This window comes from Mauremys mutica, chromosome 4 (genome assembly GCF_020497125.1).
Source record: "Mauremys mutica isolate MM-2020 ecotype Southern chromosome 4, ASM2049712v1, whole genome shotgun sequence".
Classification (NCBI taxonomy): domain Eukaryota; kingdom Metazoa; phylum Chordata; order Testudines; family Geoemydidae; genus Mauremys; species Mauremys mutica.
The window spans coordinates 4,134,257-4,154,937 of record NC_059075.1 but is presented as its reverse complement, the minus strand read 5'-3'; positions in this window follow the sequence as shown (position 1 = coordinate 4,154,937).

Below are 20,681 nucleotides of genomic sequence, written 5' to 3'. Positions count from 1 at the left end.
AAAATCATTTCTTTATGATAACACCCAGTCCAGACAGAAAGTATGTTTTCAAAGTAATTAACTGCAATTAGCTAATCATGTTTCTATAGCAGCTTAATTTGTGACACGACACTATAGACTTGACTCATTTACACTTTGGCAGTTATCCTGCATATAAATTGCGATAAAAAACTTTTGATAACGTCCCAAAGTTCTTCTGACTGAACAAAAATGGGAAGTTAGAAAGAGTTAGTTGGGTACAGACCGAAATCTGCTCAGTTCAGGAAGTAAGAGTTTTCAAAATGGAGAGGAAAAAAAATATCATAACTCATATGAACATGGCTGCATTAAGCCACACCCAGTATGGGATTGTCCCATGGACCTCCGATACCAGGCCTCATCTCCGTTAAGGACCTACCTCTTTCTTTCTTGAGACCAGACGCAGGCTCCACTGAAGTCAACGGAAGACATGTCCATTAGCTTCAATGGGCATTTCATTAGGCCCTCTGTGCAGAACTCCTGTTGATTTCACAGAGAATTTCATGTGGGAGGTGCTTTCATGTGGGAGGGGTCTAGAAATGATGCACGTACACAGGAAAAACACAGTTAGCAAACCACTTGCCATTCAAGGGCTGTGATTGGCAATTTGGCAGTGCCACATGTGAATGAAAAAAAAATAAAAATATCATCCATTCTTTCAGACTGTGCAATGAAAACTTGATTGCTAAAATAATAATAATAACAAGAAGAAGAAGACAGTGTTTAATTTTCATTTGTGTGCTTAGTTACATATTAGCATTCATAAAAGCATTAGCCATCAGGGTAAACTGACTTGATGCTGTGCGAAAACTGCTAAAAGGCAACCAGGAACAGTCATTTTAAAAATTAATTTAAGACCATTTCTGGAAGTGCCATGGGAAAACAAAAATCATTAAGTGGGGATATTAATATTAATTGTAGCTGTTTTACAGTCATCTACCGCATCCAGTGTTCAAAAGAGCTGCCCAACGCACTCCCTTAGAGGGATCTGACGGTCCGAGTTCAGCAGACACCAGTGGAGCATCGCACCACAAAACCTCAGCACTCCCCTTTCTCCTCTGCCTGCTCATCCTCCTTAGACCCCATTCTTTGCAGTGTCCTTGCCTTCTTTAAGTAACGGCACCCTCAGCGTCATGTAAAAATACAGGCATGTTAGCTTAGAATACTCTACAGATGCCCCCCGGGTTACGAAAACCAGACTTACGCAAATCTGCATTTATGGAAAAAGTTCTGTAAGCTAGAAATAGGAGGGTTGGGGTTTGTTTGGTTTTTTTGCATAATTGTTGGATATATGTTTCCAACTTACGCAAAATTTGAGTTATGCAAGGTGTTCTAGAATGGAACACTTGCCTATGTCGGGGAGCATCTGTATTTGTGGGCAACACAGCTCTTCTTATAAAGACTGATTTCTCTAATCTGTCAAAGATCATTACGGTTAGAGCAGTTATGGTTACCTATTTCTCATGCTTTCCCCCCGCCCCGACACAAACGTCCCACATATTGTGCAAAGTGGCCATCTGTTCATCCTTCCTCCCACTCCATGTTAAGGCTTCAAATAACTTTCTCATTTTCTTTCACTTTTTCTAGGGACACAGCATGATGCAGGGGACTGAGCACAGGTGTAGGAGCCAGGCGCTCCAAAGGTTAACCCCTGCATGCTGGGAACTGTGTGTGGGTCCTTGCCAGTCACAAGCTCCCGGCATTCTCAGATTCCCCATCTGAGGTAGTTAATGTTGCCACTATCCACTAAGTATTGGTGGAATGCTGTGAAAAATTGAAACCATTATGTAATTGCTAAGTATTTTTTTTATCTACGTGCTTTTGGAAAGTGCCATAGGGGATGCCTGCCCCATAGCACCCCCTACTGAGCTACTCTGGAACTGCAGATATTCCCTGCCTCGGTTTCCCTTTGTAGGAAGCAAAAAACCCACTTCAGTCACTCTTGAAGCTTGACTCAATGAGCCTCTTCTTGGGGCTGGTTTTAATATAAAACCCCATTAAAAAGGTCCATAACAAAAAGCCCCAAATAAACAAAAGCTGCTTCTGGCTTTGAGGGATCCTTTGAAGCCTGCCCTCCAAATGCTCCCACGGTCCCCTTAGGGTTCTCGCTCCGGCCATGTCCACACTACAAATTTTGGTTGACACACATTACGTCAGTGGACGGCCACCACAGTTAACATATTGCTTGTGTGTGAGAGTACTTGGCTGCTTGTATAAGCACTGCACGTTCTCACCAGGAGCACAGTGCAGTGCACCAGGGATAGGTATTCATGGCATCAGTGTAGGCTGGTCAGGGAAGATGCATGACCCTCACATCATTAAGAACACAAGACTGCTCATAAAGCTGCAATGGGGATGTTCTTTCCTGACCAGAGGATTGCCACTGGTGATATTGAAATGCCAATAGTTTGCCATGGGGGACTCAGCCTACCCCTTGCTCCTCTGGCTCATGAAGCCATACACTGGCCACCTCGACAGCACCAAGGAAAGAGTCCGCTACCTGCTCAACAGTTGAATGTGCTTTTTGGTAGATTGAAGGGATGCTGGTGATGTTTACTCACAAGATTGGATCTCAGCGCGAAAAATAACCCCACGGTTATAGCTACCTGCTGTGCCCTGCACAATAGCAGTGAGGCAAAGAGGGAAATGATGCTGCCAGGGCAGAGGGCTGAGGTGAAGCAGCTGCCTGCTGACTTTGAACAGACACAAGGGCCATTCCAGGAGCTTAGCATAGCACTGTGTGGTTGAGGGAGACCTTAAAAGAACACGTTAATAGTCTGCCACAGCCATGTGCTGCACTGCACTGTGCTGTGCTCTGGCCCTGATATTTTGGGGGCTGTTAAGAATTTGAAGCGCTAATTGTACATTTATAAATATTACTCTGGGTCTGTTGCTGAACCTATGAATTCTGCAGGTCTTGCTGTGCATTTATAATTGTATACTGTGCGCTTAACTGGATCTGTGTGTTCTGTGGTCCTGTCCAATTACAAGTAGTGGGTGCTTTGAGTACCACAATACAGTCTGCAGTAAGTGCTATGAACTAATAAAGAGGAGTTTCTTTTAAAAAAAAATAAAATGTATTGTGTAGCAGAAACAGGGAAAAAACTGTGTGCTCCAGGCAGGCAGTATCAACTAATGGCAGAGCATAACTCCTAATGGTGACAGTCCCAGGATCAGTTTCCCTGGCAGTTATGGCCCAGGATACTGTCACCCACTGGCAAGTCCCCAAAGGCTGCCCTGCCTAATGGCAATAACTCAGGGTAGTGTCATCCACTCGTGAAAGGGGACAGGGGAACCTGGCCCCCCTACACCACCAGGTTCTGACCCAGTTCCCTTTGAGACAGTATCTTTATACAGGGCCTAGGGCCGGCTACCCCTAAATACACTTCTTAGGTCACTCCCTACCCTTCTTCTAGTCCCTCTGATGGTGTGTCAGGCTGAACTTGGGGTCCATCCTGTGTTTACCACTGATCTGTCTCCCGAGTCTCTTGTGCTGGCAACAGCAAGTCAGTACCTTCAGCTCCCACAGCTGATGGGCTTCCAGTGGCTGGGCACGGAGCATGGGCATGGCTCAATCCTGTTGGCATGGAGCCCTGGCAGCTTCCCAGCAGGAGGCTGCTGCACCTCACTGCTCTCCTCCGTGGTCAGCCCAGACTGAGCTGAGTCACTCCCTTTTAAATGCGCCCTCTACTGGAAGCTCGCACAGCAGAGGCGAGGGGGTATGGCCTCTTAGGACCAGAGCAGCTCTTTAACCATTGCCTCACCAGTGAGGAGCTGGTACATCCCGTCACGCAGCGCAAAAAAACCCTAATGTGCAAATAGACACAACACAGAACAAATGTCTAACACAACGTAATGGAACTTTAAAATGAGAAAGACTGAAAAATATGTTTTGCCTATTTTTACTATGCATACACCAAGAAGGCTCTCACAGATCAGTGTATGTGAATCTATGTCCCCTGGTGTGGAGTGGTACAGGTAGGGATGCAGCCCATGATGCCAGGTAGAATATTGGGAAGGGAGGTTATAGGTAGCTGCTGCAAAAAAAATATCTCCCAGTGACTGCAAAGGGTGGCATGTCCCAAGCAGTGGGAATAGACTACTAACCACCTGCCCAGGATGGTGCTGCTGATTATGAAATGCTCAGAGAGAGGCTATAAAGGCAGAAAATGCAACAACAGGGGATTTCAACTCTCCTCATATTGACTGGGTGCATGTCACCCGAGGAAGGTATGCAGAGACAGCATAAATGACTGCTTCTTGGAGCAGCTACTCCTGGAACCCACAAGGGGAGAGGCAATTCTTGAGTTAGTCCTAAGTGGCACATAGGATCTGGTCCAAGACATGAATTTGTGTTTACTGCCTGAAAAGCTCCATAAGAACATAAGAACGGCCAGACAGGGTCAGACCAATGGACCAACTAGCCCAGTATCCTGTCTTCTGACAGTGGCCAAAGCCAGGTGCTTCAGAGGGTGTGACAAAGCGGGACTCACCACCGCGGGACCTCCTGCTGAGCATCCTGGGAATTAGCTCTCGGCTCTTCCAGTCCTCCTTCAGCTAGTGGTGCCATGCCTGCTGTCACTGCTGTCTCCACCCTTTGGACCCGCATTGCTCCCCGACTGTAGCGTCCTCTTCTGGGCACGGTCCTCTGGCTGTGGCCCCAGTCTGGTATCTCCCCCCGTCCGGGGGACCAGCAGTCCTTAGTCCCGCCATTTGCCTCAGCGGCCAACTGCAGTCCAAGGTCCAGCCCCTCGCCTCAGGGGCAAACTGCAGTCTGGATACTGGCCACTCTCCTCATTGGCAAGTGGGATGCAAGGTGGGGGGGGGGGGCGGGACCCTGGCCCGCCTGCTACTCTGGGTCCTGACCCAGGGACCCTATAGCCAGCAGCCATCTACTGCCCTCCTCCAACCTGCTGCCTATTTTCCCTGGGCCACTTCCCCCGCAGCCCTAGCACCTTGTCAGCCCTGTAGCAAGGCCCCAGCCTGGCAGTGGTCAGCCAGTGGCTCATCCTCACACTCTGCTGCCCCTGCCCAGCACTGGTCTATCTATGGCACTTCCCCAGGCACCCAGTCCTCCTCCCTCGCTTTCCAGGGAGAGACTCCCCTCTGCTCTGCTGAGCAGCCCTTTATATATGGCCCTTGCCGGCCCTGACTGGCTGCTCCAGCAAGCCTTCCCCCTATTGGTGGGCTCAATAAGCCCTTTCCTGATTTGGGGGTTCCGCGCAGCCTCCCTGATGCTGCTTTTAACCCCTCCTTCTCTCTGTGTGGGGCAGCTGCCCCACCACGGAGGAAATGAACACAACAGGATAATTATCAAGTGATCCGTTTCCTGTCATCCAATATCAGCTTCTGGCAGTTGGAGAAAGCCTGCCAAAGAGTCAGTGGTGTGTACCAAGGTGATGATCAAGGTACTAAAGGAACATTCAAGGAAGAAAGGCTGTTGCAGAGAAGCTAAATGAAATCTTTTCATAGGTCTTCACTACACAGGATGTGGGGAAGATCCTCACACCCAAGCTTTCTTTTTAGGTGACAAATTAGGAACTGTCCCAAACTGAGATGTCAATAGAGGAGGTTGTGTAACAAATTGATAAATTAAACACTCACAAGTCACCAGGACCCTGTGGCATTCACCCAAGGGTTCTGAAGAAACTCAAATATACAACTGCAGAGCTACTAACTGTGGTATGTAACATATTACTTATATCAGGCTCTGTTCCAGATGACTGGAAGCTATCTTATGTAATGCCAATTTTTAAAAAAGGATCCAGAGGCAATCCTGACAATTACTGGCCAGTAAACCTAACTTCAGTGCCAGGCGACCTGATTGAAACAATAGTAAAGAACAGAATTATCAGACACATAGATAAAGAGGCTATGTTGGGGAAGTCAAATCATGCCTCTCCAGTCCATGAGAATTCTCTGTGGGTGTCAACAATCACATGGACAACAGTGATCCAGTTCATATACTGTACTTGGACTTTCAAAAAGCCTTTGAAACTCTTTTAGAGTTAAGGATAATACGACTGAGTTATTTAAATATGTTGGAACAAAAAGAATCCTGACATTGGTTCCATTACTGGATGGAAATGGTAGAATGATCAATAATAAGGCAGAAAAGTTCAATAAATATCTGTTCAATATTTGGGGAAAAAGCAGATGATATAATATCAACATATGGTGATAATTTTCTTTCCATTCCACTCAGATTTCTGAGGGATGGTAAATCACAGCAACTAAAGTTAGACTTTTTTAAATCACAAGATCCAGAAAACTTACACTGAAGATTTTTTTAAAGAGCTGGCTAAGGCACTCACTGGACAATTAATGTTGATTTTTAATAAGTCTTGGAACACTGGCAAAATTCCAGAAGACTGGAAAAAAGCTGATGTTGTGCCAACATTTAAAAGAGTAAATGGGATGACCCAGGTAATTATAGACCTGTCAGTCTGACATCAACCCCAGGCATGATAATGGACCTGCACTTTAGGGACCCAATTAAGAAAGAATTAAAGGAGGGTAACACAATTAATGTCAATCAACATGGGTTTGTGGAAAATAGATCCTGTGAAACTAACTCGATTTTTTTTTAATGAAAATACAACTTTGGTTGACAAAGGTAATAGTGTTGATGCAATATACTTAGCCTTCTGTAAGCCATGTGACTTGGGATCACATGACACTGATTTAAAAAACTAAAACGATATTCACTTAACACAGCACACATTAAATTGATTAAAAACTGGCTAACTGATAGGTCTTAAAATATAACTATAAACAGGGAACCTCATCAAGCAGTCTGTTTCCCCTAGAGTCCCACATGGATCAGTCCTTGGCCCTACGCTATTGGACATTTTTATCAATAACCTTAAAGAAAACAAAAAATCATCACTGATAAAGTTTGCAGATGACATAAAAAAATGGGGGACTGATAAATAATGAAGAGCACAGGTAATTGATTCAGAGTGATCTGGATTGCTTGGTACACTGGGCATACGCAAACAATATGTATTTTAATACAGCTAAATGTAAATGTATACACCTAGGAACAAAGAACGTAGGCCATACTTGCAAGATGGGACACTCCATGTCTGGTGGCTAGGTATCAACAACAACATTGAGAGGAAGGTGAAGTGCACTATTACATATTAACAATTCAGAATGATCCTGGCCCAGGTCATCTATACCCTTGGTTGTGGCCTCAGATTCTTTGGAAATGCATTCACGTGGACTTTGCTGAACCATTAGATGGTTTTATGTTTTTGTTCATAGTCAAAGTACATTAAAAATGGCCAGCAGTTTTCAGAATGACTTCTACTACAGCTACCAAGACCAATGGACATCTTTGTACCTTGTTTAGCCAATCAGGTTTACCGTTTCAGTTGGTGAGTGACAATGGAACTCAATCCTGTACTGAAGAATTTCAGAGGTTCCTAGCTTCAAGTGGGATTCAGCTCATATGTTCTGTTCCATATCAAACTGCTACAAATGGACTAACAGAACATTCTGTACAGACACTTAACAATACCTCAAAAGCTAACGAGTCTATTTGAGGCCATTAGCAGAAACTGGACAGTTTCTTGCTTGTCCACAGGAAAACACCATCTGCTACCACCCTAGAATCACCTGCATTTCTTTTCTTGAAGTGATCTTTGTGTACCTGTTGGGGAGGCTACATGCTGATATCGTCTCACATATCGCCAAATCCCAAGCTATGCAAATTGATAAATACAAGACTCATCACTGTTATTTTCAAGCAGGAGACTTGGTGTGGACTCATGACTATGGTTGTGACATGAAATGGGTACCTGGATAACTTGTAAAATGCACGGGGCCCTTTTCATTAGTGGTAAAATTGTCCAAAGGTATTTTGTGGAAATGACATATGGACCACTTGTAGCCTCAACTAGTACTGGAGTCCAGGTTGGTTCCAGTAGGGCCTCCTGTTCCTCCAATTAAACCTCCTTCCATTACAATTCCTAATTTTAATGACTTATTGGGAGAAACTTTGTTACCAGATCCAGTTGATTCCTTACCATGGACTGTTCCTGTTGTTCAGGACATTGCCACACTTGTATCCCCACATTACCCCCAAGAATGTGAAAAAACCAGTTGTGCTCCTGAATTTATAAATTGTTTCATTAGAGAGTTGCTAATCCAGGGCAGAATAATTCCTTAGAACATAAAAACATAAGAACGGCCATACTGGGTCAGACCAAAGGTCCATCTAGCCCAGTATCCTGTCTTCCAACACTGGTCAATGCCAGGTGCCCCAGAGAGAATGAACAGAACAGGTAATCATCAAGTGATCCATCCCCTGTCGCCCATTCCCAGCTTCTGGCAAACAGAGGCTAGGGACACCATCCCTGTCCATCCTGGATAATAGCCATTGATGGATCTATCCTCCAGGAACTATCTAGTTCTTTTTTGAACCCTGTTATAATCTTAGCCTTCACAGCATCCTCTGGCAAGGAGTTCCACAGGTTGACTGTGCGTTATGGTAAAAAATACTTCCTTTTGTTTTAAACCTGCTACCTATTAATTTCATTTGTTGACCCCTAGTTCTTGTGTTATGAGGAGGAGTAAATAACACTTCCTTATTTACTTTCTCCACACCCGTCATGATTTTATAGACCTCTATCATATCCCCTCTTAGTCGTCTCTTTTCAAAACTGAACAGTCCCAGTCTTATTAATCTCTCCTCATATGGCAGCCATTCCGTACCCCTAATCATGTTTGTTGCCCTTTTCTGAACCTTTTCCAAGTCCAATATATCTTTTTTGAGATGGGGTGACCACATCTGCATGCAGTATTCAAGATGTGAGCGTACCATGGATTTATATAGAGGCAATATGATATTTTCTGTCTTATTTGCTATCCCTTTCTTAATGATTCCCAACATTATGTTTGCTTTTTTGACTGCTGCTGCATATTGAGTGGATGTTTTCAGAGAACTATCCACAATGACTCCAAGATCTCTTTCTTGAGTGGTAACAGCCAATTTAGACCCCATCATTTTATATGTATAGTTGCAATTTGAGAGTCTGCAGAAGTCCACCTGCAACTTTTAGTTAGGTTATATTGTGTTTCATGTCAGCAATGTCAACGGTCGTGTATATCTGCTTGGAAAGTTTTTTTTAAGTAGGGTGGAGGAATGTGATGTCCTGTCCCTTTAAATGTTTGAGCCCTCCCACCTCCCCAGTGCAAGTTTTGCAGCAAGAACAATAAAAGCTACCACAGCAGAGAGCTGCATTTCAATCAGCTCCCTCTCTGTGCATGTCAATCGCCTTCTCCGCTGGGTCCAAATACAGCAGTATCCAAGCACAAACCCCACACATAAATCTCCTACTCCCAGTCTCAAGTTGGGCGCAGATCATCCTACCTGAGACTCAGGCCTCTCTCCATCATCAAACTTCAGACACGCTTCTGCCTGCCTGCCGGGCTTCGCTTGCACCCCTCAGGCTCTGCTGGGCTCCTCTGAGTATCTCCCAGCTCACCACCAAGCAGCAACACCTGGGACTTCTTACCTGCAGCCTCCCTTCTTCCTCTTCCGTCTCCACCGGCTTCTCTTTTAGCTCCATCCCAGAAGACCAGTTTAGCCACATGGCTGACCATCTTCTCCACTTGAGGAGGCAAGCTACGTGTGTCAGAGATGGGGGCTGGACCAGTCACCCTGTGAGGAGAAGTTAAATGGCAACCTACGCTCACTTCTGGAACAGCAGGGAGAACTGTGTCACGGCTTCACTCATATTAACACAATTCTGCACCACAATGTTAAATTGCTGGTGCTTGTTACACCCGTCAGAGAGAACAGCCTCCTATCAGTTTGTTAGTGACTATGCACTCACAGATTTTCTGGATTGTTAAATCATACTGGATCATATTATAGTCTAATGCGGAGTCACTTGCTGCTGCACCTTCGTAATTTTCCCATGTTCTAGGGCGACATTTTCAAAAGCATTCAGCGCTGGCCTAACTCTTCTCCCACTAGAGTCAGAGGTAAAGCCCTCATTGATTGCAGTGAGAAAAGAGCCAGGACAATGCTAGGCGCCTTGCAAACCCCTCCCTTACTGACCATGTGTAACACCAATAGACCCCAGTGGTCGGGATCGAATGTGGGACCTTTAGAGCATGAGCCTCTACTGCATGAGCTAAAAGCCAACTGGCTGTTAGCTCAGGCTGTAGAGCAGACACTCATTTTATCTCTCTAAGTGGTCTCAGTGCCACTAGATAGGACAGAGCACCACACCCAGGAGGTTTGTGGGTTACACATGCTCCCCATGCCCTATTAATTCCTTACTTTGCACTCACTTGTCCATTTCTCCGTATCTCCATGACCATGTTCACGTCCACACCTCCATTTCCAAACGGTCATCCAAAATATGGTCAAGTGTGATGGAAGATGCCTGGGTGACAAAAGCGCCACTCTCATGGGAGGATCACAGGTCCTAAATGATGACTGAAACTTTGTCTGAGTGGGTCCCAAGACATCTCATTTAAGATCTGAGTACCCAAGCCTAGGGTATCTCCGGATGTTTCTCTTCAATTCCAGCTATTGGTGGTATATCCTGAGGGTGCAAGTATTGGTTGAACTCTGCACTCTATTCCCACGCTGTGACCATTAATAGCAATGGGAGGCTGCTTTTTCCTTAGACACCAAGGGCCTCATTTTCCAAAGGATTGAGCAGATGCAATCATAAGAATGCACATTCACCCACTGCGACTGCAACTCACCCCAACCTTTCTTGTGTACATGCAAATGTGGAATTATGCACAAATGAGGTAATTACACATGCAGAGAAAGACAATGTATCAGGTCATCAGTGGATTTGTAAGTGCAAATAAGGTCTTTTGCAGTCTCAGCCGGTGTGTGTGGATATTGCAGAGGGTTTGTGGAATGTATTCAGGCTGTCCTTCTGATGATGATGATGATGATGATAATGATAAAATTAATGAAACTTACAAAATGATATTAATCTGAAGTTGCCAGGAAAGGTAGTACTGACTCTCTTATGCCCAATTGTGTAAGAAAAAATGTTTTAATCAAACAAATCCCCTGTATTTGAGGGGCCACTACATTTCCATAGCAACAAGATTCTGATTGTTCCACTTTGACTGGCCATGGAAAGCAGCTTATGAGAGTACCACACTTGCATTCACAATGATGGGCTATTGCCAGCGGCTCTGGATTATGAAGGGAAGAGACTTCTCCAGGCAGTCAGGCAAGTTACAAAAATCAATTCACAAGTACAAACTGGAGGTATTACAGTACATAACCCACACTGGCAGTCCTGGGTCTTCAGGGACACAGTGTGGCCAAGGGGATCAAGCCAGGAGACGTTGGTTTGAGACCAAGCTTTGACCTTTGCTCCCCCTGTGAGCTTGGGAAATCTGGTCGAGAATCAGGGCAATGTCAATTTCTGGTAGCCCAACTTGAGACCTCTGGGGTCTGGTTTTTAGAGCAGCTCGCAGCAATTTCAGCTGCACTTGTGGGTGCTTAGCACCTCTGAATAGCAAGCCAGCTAGGGCCACTGATGGAACAAGATATTACTCAACCTAAGAGTGGCACAGCTGACCCCTACCAGTGGGACAGTTGGACCCTGTGTAAGCACACTCTGAATGGTAAGCAAGAAAAAAATTCAGGCATAAGTTTCCTAGGAGAAAAAAAAAGGATGAGAATCCTTGTAAATCTATTCATTGCAGTTGAACTGTTTGGGATTTAGAACACAGAAACAGAGTTCCTACCAGCTTCAAGTAAATAGTGATAGTCTGAGAACTGGCCCCAAAAGCTTGGGGGTGGAGAGAAATAATTTACAAGTGGCTAGATTAAAAAAAAACCCAGCTCTAACACTGTTTGTTTCCTGACTTATCTATACTTTCCAGGTAACAGCAGTATAATGGCTATGTATTAATGATATGCCTTAGCTGCAATTCTTCGTTGTCTCATGCTTCCTCATCTAGTTGTTTTGATTTGTAATGGTGAAATGCACACTCTGTCCCCACTCCCAATTTAATTTAAAGGCAAATGACATTGAAGTCACAGATCTTTATTTTTTAAAAGACAGCCCACAGCTCAATCTATGGAGAAACATAGTTTTGTTTTCTTTTTAACTGGGGTCATCACCTTCTCTGCTGTTGTTTCAAGGTTGGCAGTGATTTAAACTTGGTGTATTTTTACAACCTGCACCTAATCCAGGGTATAAATCATCCTGAAGGACATTTATTTCTGCCTGTCATTTCCCAGGAAGATGGTATTAAAGCTGAGCCTGGTACAATGTGCAATTCAAAAAACAAATTTGTTGCTGATGACTTCAACATGCATTACATTTTCATTAGCTGCAGAGAGAGGGAGGTGGGAAGGAATGCCAGCTGATTCATCTGATGAAATGATAATTGCTTTCCCCTTGGTTAAGAGCATGTCAGGGGTTTTTCTTCATTAATAAAAAGACATCTGCATTTCTTAGCAATATCCTGTTCTGTTAATAGAGACTGAGTATATTAGACTCACTGACTAGAGGCTGGGAGCACTCAGAGATGTTGCTATTGGGTTTTATAATTACCACCACTCTTATTAGGTTTCACAAAGAGACAAGATTTTCCAAAGTGATTAGAGATTCCGGGTGCCTCAATTCCTGTTGAAAAATGACGGCCCTTTAAGATGACTCAAATTAGGCCTTGTAACCCATAGGGCTGCCTTGCCTTCATTATATTCTGCCTTTATTATATGCAGCAGTAATGCAAGAAACTTAGAGGCCTGTAGCCTGTAAGACATTATCTTCAGCAGAAGCCTTGAGTCCTATGACCTTTAGCACAGATAAAAGGCCCCATGGAAAACTCCAAGCATTGGGGAAGCTGAAAATAGAGTGTTTAAGGCCACCCGCTACATCTCTCCCCTCTACGGCCCATAGGCTGGGATGAAAATTTTATAAGATGCTTACACTGATGCCACTATATCTAATGCATATTCAGTAGGGGTTTCTCCCCTCTTCCTTATTTGTATTTCCTCACCCTACTAATGTTGGGGTCTCCTTCTCCTATAGATTAGTATATTAATGGTTTCAACTTTTTATTCTCCACATCAGTTCATTGCCATGGTGTAACACTGAGAGACCCCACTTGTCGGTGGGTGGGATTCAACCTGGGGCTTCTGGAGTTTAGTGCATGAGCCCTCTCTCTTTCTCCCCCCCCTCCCAATTGATGGGACAGACCACCACACTGAAGAGGTGTGTAGGTTACAATGGCACTCTTGTGGGTAGGTAGCTGCAGGTGTTAGCTCATGTGCCTGTTATTCCTTGCATTACTGCTGAATAGAATGAAGACAGACAGCGAATATTTTAGAGACAAGCTAGCCCTATGGACTATAGCATTTAATAACGAAGGCATCCTAAAATCACTAGTCATGTTTTTAAAACCTTCGCCTACAGCTAGTCAGCAAAACTGTTGTGCAGGTTTTTCCCCCAAAAGAAATTGAATCTGAGTAATGTACACACAGTATTGCTATATTTTTCCTATTACAGAAGATACTGAGCAGCAGCTGTTTGTCAGAGGTACGGACTCCCGCGAACACAAAGTCTGGAGGAGCCAGCGTGAGTTTATCAATCTCTTTTGCCAGCTAGACTTGCGTGTGGGTGGTCTTGCCCTTTTGCACAGAAAACATCTGATTGTTTCAGCTGGGGGTGACAGAGGGAGTGTCTGGGCCCAAAGATATTAACGTGAACTTGAAATAGTTCAACATTAAACAAGGTTCAGGGACTGAGACTCCAGCCTGCTTAATACCATGGCAAACACACCATTAATAATAGCTTTAAACCTTTTATTAACAATACGGAAAAGGAAAAACAGTTACATCATTTGAAATCTAAATTAAGGAAGACTTTCATTGTAACAACATCCCTTGTTCCCTTTAGCTGGAGGGAGTTTTAAAGAAGGAAAGAGCCCCTTGCCTGACAGTCTTTTGGGTATTAAAAATGGTTGTCTTGTCTAGTTTGAGGGTAAGAGAAGTTGCTGAAATGGGCTGAAGCTGTTGTTTGTGACAGGGTTGGGACTCACCACTGCAGCACCTCCTGCTGGCACATCTGGGAATTAGCTCTGTCCTCTGCAGGGCGCCCTCTGCTGGTGGTGTCCCATCCGTTGTCTGCTCCCCTGTTGGTGTCTGGACCCACGTTGCTCCCCGCTCGGCGGCGTCCTCTTCAGGACACTGCCCTCCGGCAGTGCCCACTGCTCTGGTCTCACCCCCTTCCGGGGGTCTGGTGTTATTAGCAGTCCTCCATCTGCACCTGATCTAGCGGTCGGCGGCAGGCTCACAGTCTAGCCCCTTTGGCACAGTGTCAGATCACACTCCTCCTCAGCCAGATGTAGTACAAGGGGGGGAAGGGAGGGGACCCAGGCCCACCCGCTACTCTGGGTCCCAACCCAGGGACCCTCTAGCAGCAGCCACCCTGCCCTCCTTCTCTCCCCTTGTCAGACTTTGTCCCTGGGGCACTTCCACTTCAGCCCTGTGCACCCGCTCGGCCCTTTGTAGCAAGGCCCACAGCCTGGGGTTTTCCTTGGCTGGAGCACCCCAGCTCCTTCTGCCCTTCCCCAGCACTGCTCTGTCCAAGGTGCTAGTCTCCTGCTCCAGAGACAGACCTTCCCCCAGGAAAGTCTGAGACAGACTGCTTGTTCCACTCCTAGGCAGCCTTTATATAGGGCCTAGCCTAGCCCTGATTGGCTGGCTCTAATCTCAGCCCTGATTGGCTCTCAGTAGGCCCTTCCCTAATTGGCTGATGGCCTATGCAGATGCTCTGGCCTCTCTCTCATGGGGGTGGGGCAGTTGCCTCACCACATTGTTAAAATTCAGTTCTGTTTTCAACCACACACACAACCACACACACACACACACACACACGAGGGGGGAAGAAAAGAACAGCAAAGATAGAAAATGCGGGAGTTGACTTTCACTTCCAACCTCAATGCCGGAAAAACATCAGTTCAGCACACGGTCTGATCAGCCGCTCTGAGACCTGCTGAGGCCATTTAATTTAGCTGCCTGTTCCTGGTCACAGGCTTACAGCAGCGCAGCAAAATATACAGTCTTGGCTGGCTAAGCCAGACTCTATTAGACAAAAGGTGAGGGACAGGAAAGAACAGAAATAAGGTGGGGAATAAAAAGAACACCCAAGGTGGGGTGGAAGGAGTATTCAGGATTTAGCCAAAAGCAGTGGAGATGGCAATCCCTGGGAAATTGGATGTTAGCTCAATCTGCAAACTGGCTGGCTCACTCAGCAGAGGGATTTAACAAATGTTTATTGAGGCAAAAAAAAGACTCACCAAGCAATGGTCACTAACTCACAAGTGGGACACTGATGGGGACAACACCACACAGTCGCCTCCAGCACTGGACAGACACAGCTTTTGATTCCCTTTGTTCGGCTGTTTATAACATGTGCTATTTTTCTTATGCAGGTTTTAGTTTGTCATTATCTCAATTCTCCACCCCGTCAGTACGAGTTTTATGGTAGCTCAAACCCGTTTCTTGTAGCTTTGCACTTTTTGTTGTTGTTGTTTTCTTCATGAATATGATTACCCTGCAATTTCTTACACATGCACAACACCGCTTATACACCCCTGCTCTTGTTTACCAGTCATAATCTTAACACACAGTCCTTGAGGGGCATCAGTAAAATCCTTTCTGTTTACATTAATTCAGGCTGTTTCCTCCTTACTTCTTTGCTTAAACCATTTTATACAGCAGGTCATTGGGGCAGTTTATGAACTTTCATTTACTTCTGGCAGCTGAGCATACAATTAGGGTCAGTTTGCAGGCCCAATTTTCATGACAGGGACTGTGGACATCTGAGGTAGCCTATGGTCAATAGGTTGGACACAGTTCCAAGCTTCCTGCCTACACAATTCAGTCTCCCAAGGTAGACCTGCCATTACGCACAAAGTGGTCACTAACATGGAGGCTGCTGTTACACAGAAAGGCCTATCCATGTGTCGCAAGGGCCTGTGAAGGAGCCCTCAAAAAACACACACACACCTCCATGGCAGCCACCACAGCAAATGCTGCCCACAGGTCATGACCGTTTGCGTACTCTGACCTCCATGGTGTACGCTTGCCTCCTCACCGAGTCTGGTTCTGTGACCCAGCATGAGAGAGTTCCCGTCAGCTTGGGAAAAGCAACAAGTGCTCTTGTGAGACATGAGGCTGACATGGAGCGGAGGCAGAGCGCTGCATCAGGGTGAAGAGATGACAGTGATTTTCCCCCATCTATTCAAACATGGAAGTAGCTAGGGGTAGGAATATAGAGCTGCAGGCTGAGAGCTGGGGAGCCGACATGACCCAGTGGTAGCTGTCTGAAACCCACAAGATCTATTATTAATTATTAGCTATGAACAGAGTGGGAGGATCCCAGAGGGATCCTAGTGAAATGCTCTACAGGAGAGGATACAGAGCGTCTATTATTTAAATCCTGGCTCACTACAAGGATTAGCACAGGCGAGGGAAGGGGGAGTGCATTTTAAAGAGAGCTTGTAGGGTCAGGGCTGGGAAAGAGCACAAGATTTGTCATCCTGCTGTTTCTTCCTTGGTAATATTCCCAGCCTGCACAATTCTCATTCAGTGTAACCTGCCTTTCCCTGACAACTCCCTGCATGTGCTACAAGTTTGTTTTCTACAAATGGCTGAGCAACTGAGTGGCGGCAGCAAAAAGCCAACAACATTTCAAGAGGCAAATTGCAATTGTTTGCGTATTAAAACAGTACACTGGAGGCAGAGGAAGTTCCTTCGTCACAGTAACAGCAACAGGTAATTGATTACAATTGTAGCTGTCATATCTTCCTAACTGCCTGCCAGGTGACAGCTGACATGTTCTGTGTAAGATACTAAGCAGTGGCTACCTACAGTTCTGCAGAATTGGGGAGAGAAAGAGGTGGGACAGGCAGTTGGGGGCGGGATCAGGTAACATTTTCTCATCACATATTTGAACAGTGTGCTCAGCAGCCATCATTTTGTTGTGTCATGCTGTTGTCAAGAAAGACTTTTGAGAAGTTTACTGTGACTGCTTCTGGAGTGTCCCCTAGACCGCTGTGTTAAAAGTCACTTCTGAAACAGAGCTGGATAGAACTAGTTCCAAAATCAAGTATTCTTTGTGTAGATGTTCTTTATACACACGGATGGTCATGGAAACCAGCAATACATGTGGGTGCAGGTGATGGAAGGTGTGCTACAGAGGGGAGAGAAACATGATGAAACATACCTTTGCCAGAGTGACAATACATTTGTCTCCCTGACCATAGCAGTAACACCCACGCAGCTAGGTTTCTGGAGACAGATCTACTTGGTCTTGCTCTGCTGCTCCCTTGACACTGCTGAGATGAGTGGTGTAGTTCAGATTCCACTCAAGTCACAGTGACTGTAAGTCCCAGGAGATTCCAAACAAGCAGGTAACATTTTCTCTTCTCCTGTTCGTTTGTGCCCCTCAACACATCCTGGCTCCAGAAGTTGTGAAGCAGCAGGTGAAGGGCTCCAACATGGGCCCCAGAGTAAAGGAAACCCGGGAAGGAAAGCCTGTTCTTCAATGAGTCTAGGGTCTGAACTTTTCTATGCTGATCCACACCAAGCATTGAGGTTTCTGAGCTGCAGCCATAAGTAGCTAGAATGAGCAAGGCAGTGGAATGTTTCATAGTCATGGATTAAAAAAAAAAAGAAAACATTTATTTCCTGTCGCTCATCGCTTGGCTTCTATTATTGTGCTGGTTTGTTTTCAGAGTTTCCACATAACAGTGACAAGCCTGGCACTCCTAGGTGGATTTTGACATGTACAAGCACACACACTTTGTGTATCCTTGTTCATAGGCAAAGTTCCAAAGCATGTGAAGCTGACCAATTTGGTTGCAGTGACATTTACGCCAGTGTGAGGCTGTAGTCTGAACCACAAGACTGCCAGTCATGATAGGGTTTGATTTAATAGCACATTAAAAACCCAGTCCAAAGCTTTTAGGCACATGTGCAACTTTAAGCACATGATTAGCCCCAGAGAAGGAAACTTTAGCTCAAGCAGCAGCACACATGGGAGCTCACATGCTTAGAGTTATCCGCATGCTGAAGTGCTTCGTTGGAGCGGGACGCAAGACAGTTTGAGATACACACTGAGAAGTGAAGTTGGCCTTGTTTACCCTACTCTAAGATAGAGGTGTCCTATCCAGCTGCAGCACTGCACAGAAGTACTCCTTCGTCTTCAGCTTTTTTAAATTATTCTCGGCTTGGAGCAAATGCCAATCTGCAAGAGAGTGACAGGTGGATAGCATTATCTGCAACAAGGCACAGTGATCTAGGGATGCTGTGCATATACGGTCAAGCTTGATTGGGTAACAGAACCTCTGGACCTGTTCTTTAGAACACAGCTACCAGCTGGTGTTTCTTCCAGCAAGAAAGTGAATAATCTTGTGCTCCATACTTTGATTCTACTGTAAAGGGCCAACAAGATCTTGACCTGAGTCTCCCCAAAAACCCCCGACATACACTATTGACTGTCGTAAGTTTGGATGAATGAGGACTAATGTCGAGTAGCACTTACCTATGATCTTACAGTGGGATTATCAATGAAAGCAAGTGCTGCTCCATGTCAGTAAGGCTTGCAGAATATTATGGCCCTTTAACGGGTTCTTCAGGAGATTAGAGTGTTCCTCTCCTAAGGCACCATGCTAGTATCATGCCAGACACTTTGGTCATCACAAGGGATTGAACATGGAACTTCCAGAGAGAAGCTTGAGCGAAAAGACTATGGGGCAGATTTACAATGGTCTTTTGGTGCCTGAAGATGCAGACGGGTACGGAGTTGGATTTACAAAAGCAGCTAATGGGAGTTAGGCCCCTAACCTTCTTAGGCACTTTTGTACTAGGTGTCTATCTGCGTCTTAGGCTCCTAAATACCTGTGTAAATCTGGCTTGAAGTCTGAGTTGGCAGCTGCTGCAGTGTAATAACTTCTCAGAAGCCACATAAGCCATACCGAACAGTGGGTTACACTAGTGCTACGACTGGACTAATTAACTGAGTAAATCTCTCATTTGATTTTTAAAGGGGAGATTTTCAAAATCACTGAAGAGATTTGGGTAACCAGTTCTTATTAGAAATTGATGGGGCTTGAGTAAACAGCTTTGGGGGTGCGGAAGAGGGGGGAAATACCCTAACTCTATTGCTGGGCAGAATTGAAAAGGATGACATTGCCATGATGGGAATACCTGTCAGCTAATAGATTTAATATTTTGATTTTTTTTAACAATGTGGGGCAAAATCTCCTAACCTGATTTTACATCTCAAGTGCGGACGGTGGGGCAGGAGAAAGCCTCCATTTAAAAAAAAAACCCACTCAAACAGTATTGAAAAAATGATGAAAAAACTGTGCATCTTTAATCTGTGCTTTTCGCTCTCCTAGCCTCACCACTGACATCACCAGTATTAACGTGCCACCTGACAGCCGCTGCTCGATATGCCTGCATCACAGAAATGAAAGTCGGAGTGCAGGAAATTTGTTTTAGAGTGCCAAGCAAGAATTCCATGCACAAATCCCATTAATAGCCGCTTTGAAACCGTAGCTTGCAAAGCCCATTAAATCCAGAAAGATATATTTAAAAGAAAAACTCAAACTGTTTGAACTTCCCAGTGTTTGAGAGGCCATTTTAATTGAACAGCAAACAGAGCATTTCTAATCCAGCCCAGATGAGAAAGACAGAGCAGAATGGATGCTAATTATATTTAAAAGAGAAGGAAAGTAAATAGCAGAGAGACAGAGCGTATGGGACCCATGACTGTGGTATGGGAGAGGTACAGTGTCTTGCAGAGATAATGGGCCTCATTGTTCTTGCTGCATATTTTTACAGCGGCGTGACTCCTGATTTACACAATGGGAGATCAGAAGCAGACCCCAGGTGTTTGAACCCGTTTCACAGGCAGCTTTGAAAACAGACCCTGGCCCTAGATATTTCTTTTTAAAGTACTGCGTGAGTTCAGAGTGCTAGCCAAGCACTCAGCTGCCGCTTTCCCACAGACACCAAGAACGGGACTGTGCCGAGCTGTCCCAGGGCACCGGGATCTTTGTACAAGTGCCCACGCCCTCTCTGCGGCTGGCTGCTCTGCCAGTGAGCCAGGTGCCCCCTCTTCTGGTGCCACAGCAGCTCCTGGTGGGTGAAAGGTGTAATTGCAGTGCCTCCCCAGCAGAACCTATTATTCTGGGGGTGGGGCGGGATGTGGGGGACATGAATTCTGCACTTATGTTTCTTTTGTTACAAATTATGGGGACAACGGACTGATTGTGTGCTTAAAATTAAGCACATGCTTTTCTGATTAGGGCAAAGTGCTCAGTGCCTTAGAGCAGTGTTTCTCAACAACCGGCCTGTGGACTGGCACCAGTCCCTGAGATCTGCCTGACTCAGTTTAGGCAGGCAGCAAGTCGATCCCTGATATCAAAAAGGTTGAGAAACACCTCCTTAGAGTACCAATCCTTCGGTTCTCATGAACAACCCACAGCAAAGTAAAAATAAAATTCCCTGCACAAGAGGCAACCGATATGGAGATTGGAGACGTTATAAGACACTTCCATACATAAACGAACACATTGCAGTAAAAATCATTTTACAGGCCTCAACCCACTTCCTCCCAAACGGCGCTGGGGGTGAGGGAGAG